This window comes from Phyllostomus discolor, chromosome 4, assembly GCF_004126475.2.
Source record: "Phyllostomus discolor isolate MPI-MPIP mPhyDis1 chromosome 4, mPhyDis1.pri.v3, whole genome shotgun sequence".
Lineage (NCBI taxonomy): Eukaryota > Metazoa > Chordata > Mammalia > Chiroptera > Phyllostomidae > Phyllostomus > Phyllostomus discolor.
In genome coordinates this window covers 140,756,723-140,771,587 of record NC_040906.2, presented here as the reverse complement: position 1 = coordinate 140,771,587, position 14,865 = coordinate 140,756,723, and the positions used below count along the sequence as shown (strand labels likewise).

The following is a 14,865-nucleotide window of genomic DNA, read 5'->3' as shown; positions in this document are numbered from 1 at the left end:
CAGCGTGGGGACTAGGGATGTACAGTCCCCAGGCCTGGCTCTCGGGGCTCCCAGGAGAGGGGAGTCGCTGCTCCCTCCCCCGAATACGGGGGGTGAGCAACTCCAGGGGAGAATGTGTTGCTAGAAGGAATAGATTGGCCAGTTGGACTGGGAAAAAAATTGCCCAGGGACTATGAACACCCACCCAGAGACCTGGGAGAAGTGAAGTGAGGGCCTCTAGCCGACAGGACCAGGGGGAGCCTGGAAGTGCACCAGCATCCCTAGCCTGGAAGAAGTGCAGATCGGTGGAGAGCAGAGTCGGGAGGTGCTCGGTTCCTGCCCCATAGGGAGGCTTGAATCGTACACCGGGATCCTGGGAGGGCCATGGCGCTTGGTGGCTCAGAGGTTTCCAGCCAACCCAACCAGGGGAGCCGGGAAAGGCACCAAAACCCGGTTGGAGTGCAGTTCGGCGGTGACCACGGAGCTGGAAAGGGCTCGGCTTGCGCACCTTCGAGAAGACTGTTTCGCACTCGCTGTGAACCTGGAATGGGCGTGGCAAGGCGCTAAGGGCGATCCTAGACCCCGAATTTCAAAAGTTTGGGGGAGGGGCGCGCCCTTTTACGATTTGCAGGGAGGGCACAGTGAATCCCAAAACGTCGCGGGTGCCTCCTGAGATCATAGAGCTGGAATCCTGTAGGACCCCGGAGTCCGGAAGAATGTGGAAGTGAGATCCAGAGAGCCAGTGTGCTCGGGAGCGCCCAGTATTCTGACAGACTTGCTGTATTCTGACAGACTTGCTGAGATCTGGGCTGGGAGAGAGAGAAGCATTTCAAAGATCCCTCAGCCAGCTGAAGCCAGCAAGATCAGAAAAACTGGTCTGGCCAGTTAGAAACCAACAAGAGGTTTTTTTTTATTGTTGGTTTTTGTTTGTTTGTTTGTTTTCTTTTTTCTTTTCTTTTTTTTCTCTTTTTTTTGTTTTGTTTGGTTTTATTTGGTTTGGTTTGGTTTGGTTTTTGTCGCTGTTGTTAGTTGATTGATTTTATCTTGTGTTTTATGTGACATTTTATTTTTCAATTCTTATTATTTTTACCTCTCAATCCCTTATGTTTCTCTTCCATTCATCTTAATATTATTCTTTCCACTCCAAATTTATCTCTCCTGCACTACATCTTCTGCTTTTCTTTCCTTTTTCTTTTTTTTTATCTTGCAAGTTACTGTAAATTTGTATTATCTTTTTCTCACTTTCCCGACATTTTTTATTTTAATAATATTTTGGTATTCTTTTTCTTTCTGTATAATCTTCTTTGCTTGGCTGGTTATACTGTCATTTGATAGGTTCCCCCTGGTATCTCAGTCACAAGGTGTTGATAAGTTACTATCCTTCATCTGTGTTCCATTAATGCATCTCTCAAGGTCCTATGCTCCTAATTCTTGTTATCTAGACCTCATTGATTCTGCCACAAGACTGTCACTTTACTATTACTGTTAATAAGACCTAGTCCATACAATTGTAAATACTTCTCAATACCTCTACCTGATCTCAGCCCACTTTGCAATTTTCTGAACTATACTATTGTGAGGGTTGTCTCTATTCTTTTACGCACTACTCCTATATACTAATCTTTAATCCAACCCTACCTTAGAATCTGACCTCCCACAGCCTCACAGCTTTCTAGATCCAACTAACAATCCTCTAGTCCCCAATAAGAGTCTTACTTTCTTCCCACCCTTTCTAAAACGTGGATAGTGGGGTGGAGGATCACGGTTAACACTATAAGGAGCCAAAGGATAACCCATCTCTTCTCTACTGGCTGCTAATGTAAATATCATAGTATACTGTCTTGCTGTCTTAAACCATTTTGCCTTATTCCTCCAACTGATCACAAAAAAGAGTAGGGGGAAACTGTGAACACCAGGATACACGAAGGAGATTGCACCACTGAATCTCACAAATATTCTACCACAGAAGTTCACACCATAATTACAGGGAATCACAACAGATCAAATTAACAAACAAGAAGAAAAAAGAAGAAACCCATGAACAATGAGAAAACAAAGAAACAACCCCCAACTGAAGGGAAATGAGGAAGCCTCAGGAAAAATGCTAAATGAAATAGAGAAAACTCAACTATCAGACAGTGAGTTCAAAACAATGATTACCAGGAAGGTCAATGAACTCACATTGAATTTTCAGAAATTAGAGGGAAACTACATCAATCTCACAGCAAACTATACACACATGAAAAAGGAAATAGAAACTCTCAACAAAGGTCAAGAGGAAATGAAGAATACAATTTCTGAACTGAAGAACACAGTAGAAGGAATGAAAAGCAGGATCGATGAAGCAGAAGATCGGATTAGCGAGCTGGAGGACAAAGCAGAAAACAACATCCAGAAAGAGCAAGAAAAGGAAAAGAGGCTCAGAAAGAATGAAGAGGGATTAAGAGAAATGCAAGACAATATGAAACATAATAATATCCGTATAATAGGGATACCAGAAGGAGAAGAAGAAGAGCAAGGAATCAAAAACCTAGTTGAACAAGTAATGAAGGAGAACTTCCCTAATTTGATGAGAGAAAAAGTCACACAAATCCAGGAAACACAGAGAGTCCCAATCAAGAGGAACCCAAAGAGGCCCACCTCAAGACACATCATAATTAAAGTGGCAAAATTTCAAGACAAAGAGAGAATCTTAAAGGCAGCAAGGGAGAAACAGGAAGTAACATACAAGGGAGCCCCAATAAGGCTAACAGCTGACTTCTCAATGGAAACACTTCAAGCCAGAAGAGAATGGCAAGAAATACTCCAGGTAATGAGAACCAGAGGTCTGCAACCAAGGCCACTATATCCAGGAAGGCTCTCGATCAAGATAGAAGGCCAAATAAGAAGCTTCCCAGACAAAAGAAGTCTAAAAGAATACACCTCGACCAAACCAGCTCTGCAAGAGATCCTAAAGGGACTGCTTTAAGAAAGGGAAGGAAAAGAGAGAGAGAGAGAGAGAGAGAGAGGAACACACGTACATAAAAGAAAATGAGTAAGTACCTATCAATAATAACCTTAAACGTAAATGGATTAAATGCTCCAATCAAAAGACACAGAATAGCTGAATAGATCAGAAAAAATGACCCACATATGTGCTGTCTACAAGAGACCCACCTCAGGATAAAAGACCTACACAGGCTGAAAGTGAAGGGCTGGAAACAAATGTTCCAAGCAAATGGACAGGAAAAAAAAGCTGGGGTAGCAATACTCATATCAGACAAAATAGACTTCCAAAAAAGGTCCATAAAGAGAGACCCAGAAGGTCACTTCATAATACTCAGGGGAAGAATCCATCAAGAAGACATAAATATTGTAAATATATATGCACCCAACATAGGAGCACCCAAATACATAAAGAAAATCTTAGAGGACTTCAAGAAAGATATGGACAGCAACACAATTATTGTGGGGGATTTTAACACCCCACTATCAAAAATGGACAGATCTTCCAAACAAAATATCAACAAAGATATTGTGGCATTGAACAATACCCTTGAGCAAATGGGCTTTACTGATATATACAGAGCCCTCCATCCAAAAGAAGCTAAATATACATTCTTTTCAAATGTACACGGAACATTCTCAAAGATAGACCACATGATAGGACACAAAACAAGCCTCAACAATTTCAAGAAAATTGAAGTCATACCAAGCATTTTCTCAGACCACAAGGGACTGAAGCTAGAAACCAACCCCAAGGAAAAAAACCCAAAACACTCAAAATCATGGAGATTAAATAGCATGCTATTAAACAATGAATGGGTCAAGAATGACATTAGGGAAGAAATCAAAACGTTTCTGGAAAAAAATGAAAACGAACTCACAACAACCCAAAACTTATGGGACACAGCCAAGGCAGTTCTGAGAGGGAAGTGCATAGCGATACAGGCCCACCTAAAAAGGTTAGAAACATTCCAAACAAACAACCTAACCCTACGTCTACAAGAACTTGAGGAACAACAACAAAGGCAGCCCAGAGCAGGCAGAAGGAAGGAAATAACCAAGATCAGAGCAGAATTAAATGACATAGAGACTAAAAGCACAATTCTAAGGATCAATGAATCCAAGAGCTAGTTCTTCGAAAAGATAAACAAAATCGACAAGCCCTTAAGCAGACTCATCAAGGAAAAAAGAGAGAAGACCCAAATAAACACAATCAGAAATGAAAAAGGAGAGATTACAACAGATGCCACAGAAATACAAAGGATTGTAAGAAACTACTACAAAGAACTGTATGCCAAGAAATTTGAAAACCTAGGTGAAATGGACAAATTTCTAGAAAAATATAATCTTCCAAAACTCAATGGAATAGAGGCAGAAAGCCTGAACAGACCCATAACAACAAAAGAAATTGAAGCAGTAATCCAAAAACTCCCAACACACAAAAGCCCTGGACCAGATGGTTTCACAGGAGAATTCTACAAAGCATTTAAGGAAGAGCTAACCCCTATCCTTCACAGACTATTCCAAAAAATTCAAAAAGATGGGAGTCTCCCAAACTCTTTTTATGAGGCCAACATCATCCTAATTCCAAACCCAGATAAAGACACAACAAAGAAAGAAAACTTCAGGCCAATATCACTGATGAGCATTGACGCTAAAATCCTCAACAAAATACTGGTAAACCGCATCCAACAATACATTAAAAAGATCATACACGATGACCAGGTGGGATTCATTCCAGGGATGCAAGGATGGTACAATATTCGCAAATCAATAAATGTAATACATCACATAAACAAAAGCAAAGACAAAAACCAGATGATTATATCAATTGATGCAGAAAAAGCATTTGATAAGGTACAGCACCCATTCATGATAAAAACACTCGTCAAAGTGGGAATAGAGGGAACATTCCTCAACATAATAAAAGCCATATATGAGAGACCTTCAGCCAACATCATACTCAATGGGCAAAAATTAAAATCTTTTCCACTAAGATCAGGAACAAGGCAAGGCTGTCCACTTTCACCACTTCTGTTCAATATAGTACTGGAAGTTTTAGCCACAGCAATCAGACAAGAAAAAGAAATAAAAGTCATCCAAATTGGAAAGGAGGAAACAAAACTGTCACTGTTTGCAGATGACATGATAGTATACATAGAAAATCCTATAGACTCTACCAAAAAACTGCTTGACCTAATAAATGAATTTGGCAAAACAGCGGGATAGAAAGTCAACATCCAGAAATCAAAGGCATTTCTGTACACCAACAATGAAACAGCAGAAGCAGAGATCAAGGAAAAAATCCCATTTGAAATAGCAAAAAGAAAAATAAAATATCTAGGAATAAACCTAACCAAAGAGGTAAAAGACCTGTATTCAGAAAACTACACAACACTGAAGAAAGAAATCAAGGAAGACACAAACAAATGGAAACATATACCGTGTTCATGGATTGGAAGAATTAATATCATCAAAATGTCCATACTACCCAAAGCAATTTACACATTCAATGCAGTTCCCATTAAAGTACCAATGGCATATCTCACAGACATAGAACAAACACTTCAAAAATTTATATGGAATTATAAACGACCCCAAATAGCTGTTGCAATTTTGAGAAAGAAGAGTAAAGTAGGAGGGATCAAAATACCCGACACTAAACTATACTACAATGCCACTGTAATCAAAACAGCCTGGTACTGGCATAAAAACAGGCACATAGACCAATGGAACAGAACAGAGAGCCCAGAAATAAACCCAAGTCTCTATGGTCAATTAATATTTGAAAAAGGAGGCAGCAACATAAAATGGAATAAAAATAGCCTCTTCAACAAATGGTGTTGGGGGAACTGGACAGCCACGTGCAAAAAAATGAAACTTGAGCACCAACTTATACCATATACAAAAATAAATTCAAGGTGGATAAAAGACTTAAATATAAAACGTGACACCATTATAGTCCTAGAGGAGAATGTAAGTAGGAAAACCTCAGATATTTCACGCAGAAACTTTTTTACTGACTTGTCTGCTAGAGCAAGGGACATAAAGGAAAGAATAAACAAATGGGACCTCATCAAAATTAAAAGCTTCTGCACAGCTAAAGAAAACAGTATCAAAATAAAAAGAGAACCAACTGTATGGGAAAACATATTTGCCAATGATACCTCAGACAAGGGTTTAATCTCCAAAATATATAAAGAACTTACAAGACTGTACTCTAAGAAGACAAGCAACCCAATTAAAAAGTGGGCAAAGGACTTGAACAGGCACTTCTCCAAGGAGGACATACAGAAGATCCAAGGACACATGAAATGATGTTCAATATCGCTAGCTATCAGAGAGGTGTAAATTAAAACCACAATGAGATACCACTTCACACCAGTCAGGATGGCCATCATAAACAAAGCAACAAACAGTAAGTGTTGGAGAGGTTGTGGAGAAAAGGGGACCTTAGTGCACTGCTGGTGGGACTGCAGACTGGTACAGCCACTATGGAAAGCAGTATGGAACTTCCTCAGAAAACTAAAAATGGATCTGCCTTTTGACCCTGCAATTCCACTGCTGGGACTCTATCCTAAGAATACTAAAGCACCAATTCAAAAGAACCTATGCATCCCAATGTTCATAGCAGCACAATTTACAATAGCTAGATGCTGGAAGCAACCAAGATGCCCATCAGTAAATGAATGGATCAAAGAACTATGGTACATTTACACAATGGAATTCTATGCAGCAGAAAGAAAGAAGGAGCTCCTACCCCATGCAACAGCGTGGATGGAGCTGGAAAACATTATGCTAAGCAAAACAAGCCAGGCAGTGAAAGACAAATACTGTATGGTCTCACCTTTAACAGGAACCTAAATAACAAAACAAAGTACAAACAAAATGTAACCAAAGTCACTGAAATAGAGGACAGGCTGACAGTGACCACAGGGGAGAGTAGAGGGAATTTAAGGGGACAGTGGGAAGGGTTCACAGCAACACACTTAAAGGACACATCGTCATAAACTAAGGGGAGGGTGGTAATGGGAGGGAAGTGGTGAGGGGTGGGAGGGGGGAATGGATTGGGAGTAAAAAGGAGAAAACTGTATTTGAACAATGATTAAAAAAATAAATTAAAAAAATAGTATATATAAGACATACTTGTGTGCGCTCACATATTATATTTTATTTTTAAATTATTTGATATCCATATATAATAAATTATCTTTAATTCATTCAAATGATATTTGTAAACAATTATTTGTTAACTTATCAATTTCTTATGTCAACCCTAATAATTAATTTTAATAGACTTGAGGCCTATATCCCTTCTTTATGTCAATTCACAAGTAAGGGTATCTTAATTTTATAGACAATTGGGAATTTAAAGTCTTAAGCTATAGAGTGGCGTATTTGATTGGCCAAATTTTTACTGGACACCAACTCTGTGCCAGGCAGTGTTCTGGTATTAACATACACAAAACAAACACAGTTACCGCTCTTATGTAGCATATATGACTGAGGGACAGTTTTTAGGGGGAAATTAACTATTAACAAGCAAACACATAAATCAACAGAATGATTTCCAATCTGAATCCAAATATTTAAGACAATACAGTGGGTTGGTGTGATGATGCCTGGGGAGTAACTTCACATGGGATCATCAGGGAAGTTCTCTTTAGAGGTGACAGTTAGCTGGAAATTTGTATGAAAAGAGAATCATGCAAATGTCTTTAAGAATAGAGAGCTCCAGATAGAGGAGGAAAGAAGTATAAAGTCCCTCTGTGAAAAATAGCTTGATGTGTTCAAGCAATCATAGAAAGTATAATTAGCAAGAGGGAAAGTGGTAAAAGTCAAGGAAATAGTCAGATACCGTATTAAAGATAAGAGCTATCGCCCTGGCTGGCATAGCTCAGTGGATTGAGTGCGGGCTTTGAAACAAAGCATCGCAGGTTCGATTCCCAGTCAGGGCACATGCCTGGGTTGCAGGCCATGGCTCCCAGCAACCACACATTGATGTTTCTCTCTCTCTTTTTCTCCCTCCCTTCCCTCTCTAAAAATAAATAAATAAAATCTTAAAAAAAAGATAAGAGCTATCTATGTAAAGAATGTAAAGAACATGAAAGAAGTTATTGAGTTACTCTTAAAATTGGATAATAGGGAAGAACTTTCTGAGAAGATGACATTAGGGAGACTGAGCTGATGCAAAGGCCATCACCAAAGAGTTGGAAGTTGTTCACAATCTTGACAACCTAAGCAGGGTTAAAGGAGTAGTGGGGGGAGAAGCCTAGTTAGAGTACATCAGAGAGAAATAACAGACATGCCCTGTTTAGAGATAAGAAAACTCAAGATTAAGTAAAATTTAGTTTTTCCATAAGTTCAAACAAATTAGAGTGAAAATCTTCCCAGGATTTCATGATCTGGACATGAAGTTCCTAAAATTCATACGAGAGTACAAGAGGCAAAAATGTCTACAAATACTTTAAAGAATATATGGGAGGATATGCTCTACCATTTGTTATAAAGCTGCAGTAAATAAGATCATGGGCTCTTGATTTGGAATTATACAGATAAACTATTGAAACAATAAAATAACATGATATCCAGGAAGAAGTATAAGACAGGTAGCATTACAAAGCAGTGGAGAAATGATGGGCTATTCATTCAGGATGCTAAGACAGAAGTGCAAAAGGTATGAATACACAATTCAACATGAATAATACAATGGCTGATAAAAATATGAAAAAATGCTCTATTTTACTAGATGTCAAGGAAATACAAATTAAAATCACAGTGATGCACCTGCTCAAATGCATCAGCTTGGAAAAATTTAAAAGTCTGACAATTTCCTGGCCCATGTGGCTCAGTGGATTGAGTGCCAACCTGCAAACCAAAGGGCCATTGGTTCGATCCCCAGTCAGGGCACATGCCTCAGTTGCAGGCCAGGTTCCCTGGGGGTGTTCAAGGTGCAACCATACATTGATGTGTCTTTCCCTCTCTTTCTCTCTCCTTTCCCCTATTTCTAAAAATAAATAAAACCTTTTTAAAAATAAGTTTGACAAAGTGTTGGCATGAATATGAAGAAATAGTAGCTTCTCATTTCGTATTACTAGTGGGGATGGAAATGGTATAACATCTATCAGTACAGAATAAAGTATACAGTAGTTATTCAATGGAATACAATACAGAATTAAAATGAATAAATTAATATATTAATATAAATAAATCTCAATAATATAATGTTGACCAAAGATATAAGTTGTATAATCATGTATATAATATTTATACAACATTTGAAAACTTGTAAAAATAAATACTATACACCAGTTGTGGGTATATACCTGTGGAGTAATATATAAAAACATATAGAGGCATGATGACCACCAAATTCAGGGAATGGTTACCTTTGGGGATGGGAGAAAATGTATTTGAGAAGGGTTTCAGTTATGTCTATAACATTTCTCTTAGAAAAGGTAAAATAAATTTAAAAAATCATTAAAACTTTATAAAGCTGGACAGAGCTCTGTGTGTTCATACAGGTATCCTATATTAGTCCCTAACTATTCTCTGTGTTTGAATTATTTCATAATTCCAAAAGAGAATGAAAATTGAGGAAATAAAAACAATCAATACAGACAACTTGTAGTAGTTTTACTGTAAAGGGACAGAGAAATTGAGTGGTTACTTAAGAGGATCAACATAAGTTTCTTTGTTTAAGATAGAAGATGCTCAAATATTTTGTGAATGATCTAGCAGAAAGAGAGAAACTGATTGAAAAGAGAATAAGTAAACCACAGGAATGAGGTCCTTAAGTGGTAGAGTAAGACAGGATACTGAGCTTAGTAAAAAGACTCACTGTTCACAAGCCAAGACACATCTCTCCTTTGCAGTAAGAAGAAAGGCAGAAGGTAAGGGCGGGTGCAGCAGGCTGGAGGGTTTGATGACGGAAGATGAGGGGAGCTGAAGGACTGCCCACCTGACTATAGCTGTTTTCTTAATAAAACTGGAGGGCAAACGGGGAGAGGCTAGGGAAGAGGCTATCAGCCTGGAAATATTGAGAAGGTGATGAATAGTTTTTCTAAGAGTGAGAAAGGGATTTTTTACAGAAAACTCATAGAAATAAGTCCTAACTAACTTAAACCAATTTGATTAAGCACAGATAAGCTAATTTTAGTAAATAGTAGTATGCACCACTAGTTGAAAGTGAGTGAGAGTTCACTACTCCCGTATAATCTTATTACCAGGTTTTAGTAAAACAAAAAAGCAGGCAAAACTCTACCACACATACAGACCATTAAGTTAACATTTATTAGTAAACAGACCCCAAATAGGCCCTATTCTATAAACCCAATGAAATCCCTTTTTGGTGCTCCAGTCATGCCTTGCATGAAAGGGTACTTTGGGATGACATGACAACATTTCTAGAGGCAAGATTCAGTTAGCCTAATCCAGCAAGCCAACCAGAATCCTCCAGAGATGGCTGAGCACAGGACTCTTGGGGATCAAGCTTCCACCTTTAATCTAACCGTTAAAGATAACTTACCAGACCAATGCCAAGGCAGAGTTTTTCTAGAATGTTTTAGTTAATTCACAGATTTTATCTTTCACTAATCTCACTAATGAATGCCCATTTCCAACATTCATTATCTAATTAAAAGAACATTAATTTCACCAGTGAATACCAATCTCTCTCGTTCATTATGCTATTATTTTAAAATCTGGCTTTAATTGGAATTAAAGATTATTGAAGGCTATAGTAGCATTCTCTGGAGATTTTTCTGTTAAATGTTGACCACCCCCTCTCTCCCCCTAGAGTATGTATTTCAGCCTGGCCGTTGGCCATATCTAGAGTGCAGTTCAAACTCATACAGGCAAACACACATTTAAACACATGTGTACACACATGTGCCTATGCCAAAGTATTTTAAAAGAAGATATGCACATTATCTTACATAAAGTGAGATATGACACTGTTGATTTGCCATTTGTCATTTCAGGTCACAAGCTTCACACAATATTTCTACCGAGAGGTACTTGGTGTGGGGTGCTAGCCTGTAATCAGGGGCTGGACTCAAATCATGATTAGCTTTAAGAAGAGCTTCTTTAGCCTGTAGCCTATCTAAGCTTCAGTTTCCTCACATGCAAAATGAAAATAGTGTCTATCTAATGTGACTATGTGAATAAACTGAGCAACGTCACCCAGTGTTTGTTATTATGGTTAGAATGTTTTGGCTCACATCTTTTGGCTGGTACCACTTTGAAAGGTATTGAACTGGTTGAACTGGTAACTCCATTTCATTATCTCTGTGTGCATAGTATCACTTTTAGATTGTAAGCCACCCCAAAGCAAACATCTGTGTGTTTCATGCTCTAAAACTCCTTTGTGGGGCATATAAAGGGACTAAAGGGTAATGGGAAAATAATACAATAAGGATTAAATAATAAATAAATAAATAAATAAATAAATAAATAAATAAATAAATAAAGCAAATACTTACTTTGAGTCCTACAAAACTGAGGCAATTCTGGAAATTTCCTTAAGCTGAGTGCCTATTAGGCAGACAGAGCACCTGCTACTGGGTGTCTTATGCTAGGTAGTATCTCTCTCTCTTTCTCCTGCTTTCGCCCACACCTTGAACTCTGCCACAAATGCAAGTGTCTCCCATGCCTCCTGCTCTGCTTCTAAACTATCCTTTTTTAAAAATGTGCTTTGACCCAGCTAGCCTGTCAAACTAATTCTCTTTCATCTTTCACTGCTAGACTATATAAAAAAGAAGGCTGTCTCTTTTCCAGTACCCAATTACTCTGTAATGCACTGCAAGCTGACTTCCTTCTCCATTATGCTACTGGCATGCTCTCCCAAAGGTCATACATGGATTTCTCCCCATCACAGATCCAACAGCATTTCCTCAACACTCATCTTCTTGATTCTCTTTGCAGCCCTCGACCCTGCTAACCATTCACTCTTCCTTGCTGGTTGTCTAAGTGCTCATGCAATGAGCACTGGAAGAATTCAGACCCCTAAAATCTTTCAATAGCATTATTTAAAATCAGTGTAGTGTCTATAAAAGTCAACTCACTGATAAAAATGCAAAATTTATCATGACTTAAGCCCTGGCTGGCGTAGCTCAGTGGATTGAGCGTGGGCTGCGAACCAAAGTGTCGCAGGTTCGATTCCCAGTCAGGGTACATTCCTGGGTTGAAGGCCATGACCCCCAGCAACTGCACATTGATGTTTCTCTCTCTCCCTCTCTCCCTCCCTTCCCTCTCTAAAAATAAATAAATAAAATCTTTTAAAAAATTTATCATGACTTTATATAGAAAGGAATATATGTGACTTGCTGACACCAAACATCCTTTATTGATTATCTTAGCAGCCTGTCCTTGTAATTATTTTGAAAACACTGCTGGCGGCCAAGAGCACATGATGAAGTTGGAGGGTGGGGGTGGCGCTACTACTCTCAGGTGGCCATGAGCAGGGCAGTAGCCTGAGTGTCTCTCTAAAGCAAGAGCTCAGGCTGGAGCACCCACTACAGCAGGTTCTCCAGGAGGGCCCACCAACCTTCCATTCCATCAGTCTCCACAGGAACCAGATGAAAATGATCTTAAGGGCCTGCCTTTTTCAGCAGTCACTAAAGCCCAAGGAATCAGCACACACAAACATCACCCCAGGTAGCCCTTCTCCTCCAGCACCCTTGCCTACTCCCCATAGGACGAGGAGAACAGCATGCCCCCATCAGCATCCTGCAAGGCTCTGACTCTGCCATCTCCAGCCACTCTGAGTCCAGCCTGTCCAAGTCTTCTTATATGGGGACTACCCCTTATATGTCCAAGGACAAAGAGGAGTCAGAGCCACTGGAGTTTGCTAAGCAGCTGTTTGTGAAGCACTGTTGCCAGCTCTGCTGCACTGTGTTCAGGGACCCTGTGATCACCACATGTGAGCACATGTTCTATCCAAGATGCACCATGATATCACAGAAGTGTTCCATGGAAGCGCCAAGTTGACAGTCATGGTAAAAAACACTGTGGAGGCCAAGCTGATCCGGGAGTCTTCATCCTCTATAGGCACAGCTATCCAGATGGTGGGGGCTGGGAAGCCCACCAGCTTTGGGGTAAACCCTAGAAGCTGCCCTTTCATCATCAATCTCAGCAGCTGGAAGGACCATGATGACAGCTGTGACTACAGATGCGTGCAGGAGCAGCCCTAGCTGTCTGCACTTTCTCAAGATGGACCTCGAAGCCCACCTCAAAGAGTGCGAGTACATCAAGTGTCTCATTCCAAGTAGTTCACATTCACTGGGAACCAGTGTGCATATGAGAGGTACCTGGAGACATGCCACTTGGACAGCCTGAGTTCCTGCAGTAAACAGTTGACAGCTTCCACAAAATGCATGTGGCACTGGCCCAGAAGGACCAGCAGATTGCTATTCTGTGCTTCATGCTGAGCAAGCTCTCAAAAAGATTGACCATCTGGAGAAGAGCCCTGAGCTCAAATCTGATGTCCTGGACAAAAAACAAAACAAGCTTAGTGAAGACTTCATGGAGTTCCAAGAGTGACGCATCCATGCTGAATATGGAGCTGTCCCACACCAATAAACACGGGCATCCCAGGATCCTGTGACCCTCGGCACATTATCAACAGCAAGGGAAACTTTGAGGGCAACCAGGGCTCCATCATCTATTCCATGGGTCACCTGCTTTTCCATGGCTCCTCTGACAAGTACATAAATGTGTGGGATGCCTGTTCCACCTACAAATGTCAGAAGATGCTAAAGGACCGTAATAGCATTTTGCTGATGCCCTGTATCCAGGGGCTAAAACTCTACTGTACCTCAGCAGACCGCACCATCCTCACATGGGACATCCAGAACCTGCAGAAGGTGCACATGATCTGGGTCCAGACAACTGGAGTGCACACTGGTCTTCTTACACAGCATATTCCTCAGCAGCTCTCTGAGGGCCATCAAAGTCTGGGACATGGTGGACACTGAGCTGAAGTTGAAGAAGGGGCTCACTGATCTCAACAACTGACTGTAGGCCCTGGTGGCTGCCCAAATAGTTATCTGTTTGGGTGGCTTCTGGTACCTGTGTGGTGGCTTCTACCAGACAATCAAGATCTGGGACATCTAGATCCTCAACTACATCCATGTCCAGCAGATGTCAGTGGTAATGTCTACTCTGTCATTGTAAGGAATCACACTGTCTGGGGCACCTAGGAGATATTTATCCACTTGTGGGATATCAAGTCCAAGTAGCAGGTGTAGACTGATGGGGCGTGTGGCCACCATGTGTGCCCTGGCTGTCATCTCCTTTTCAGGCCAGACCAAAGTCTTCAGCATGTCCTACAGTCCCTCGGGGTCTGGACTATAAACAACATGATCTGTATGCAGCCCCCGCTGCATCACCAGGGCTGTCTGACTGGGCTGGCCATGTCCCAGCGCCAGCTCTTCACAGGGGCTGTGGACAGCACTGTGAAAATTTGGACTTGTCAACAGAGAATTCAGGCCCAGCCTGCCCTAGAGGGAACAGGCCTGCCACACAACTGGCCTGGGCCTGCCCTGTGGGTCAGGTGAGCAGGTTCACCCAGCCAGGCAGTGCCCTCCCTACCCTAGGCCCAGCAAGCCTCCTCCACTTGGCCCCATCATTACTGCTGCCAAAAAATGCTTAGCCCCACTCACTGAGTGCCAGGTACAGGTCTGTCCCGGCCCACCCTCCTGCCCCACCCCAGATGGACTGTGGCCTCTTTATTTACCTTTTCTACTATTTTTAGATTGTATATAGATTTGATTACTTCCTGATTGAAATAAAAGCCACACAGACTATGAAAACAAATTAAATGCATGCAGATGGACATCTTTAAGATTAAAAGAAAAAGTTACCTGCTCTTCAAGTGTTCAGCTTATAATGATTTGTTTC

General features: G+C 40.6%; 1 pseudogene; it reads left to right on the top strand.

Moving 5' to 3' along the window:
• Positions 1-363: 363 nt before the first annotated feature.
• Positions 364-14,522, top strand: LOC114495025 (annotated as a pseudogene).
• The last annotated feature ends 343 nt before the right edge of the window (positions 14,523-14,865 follow it).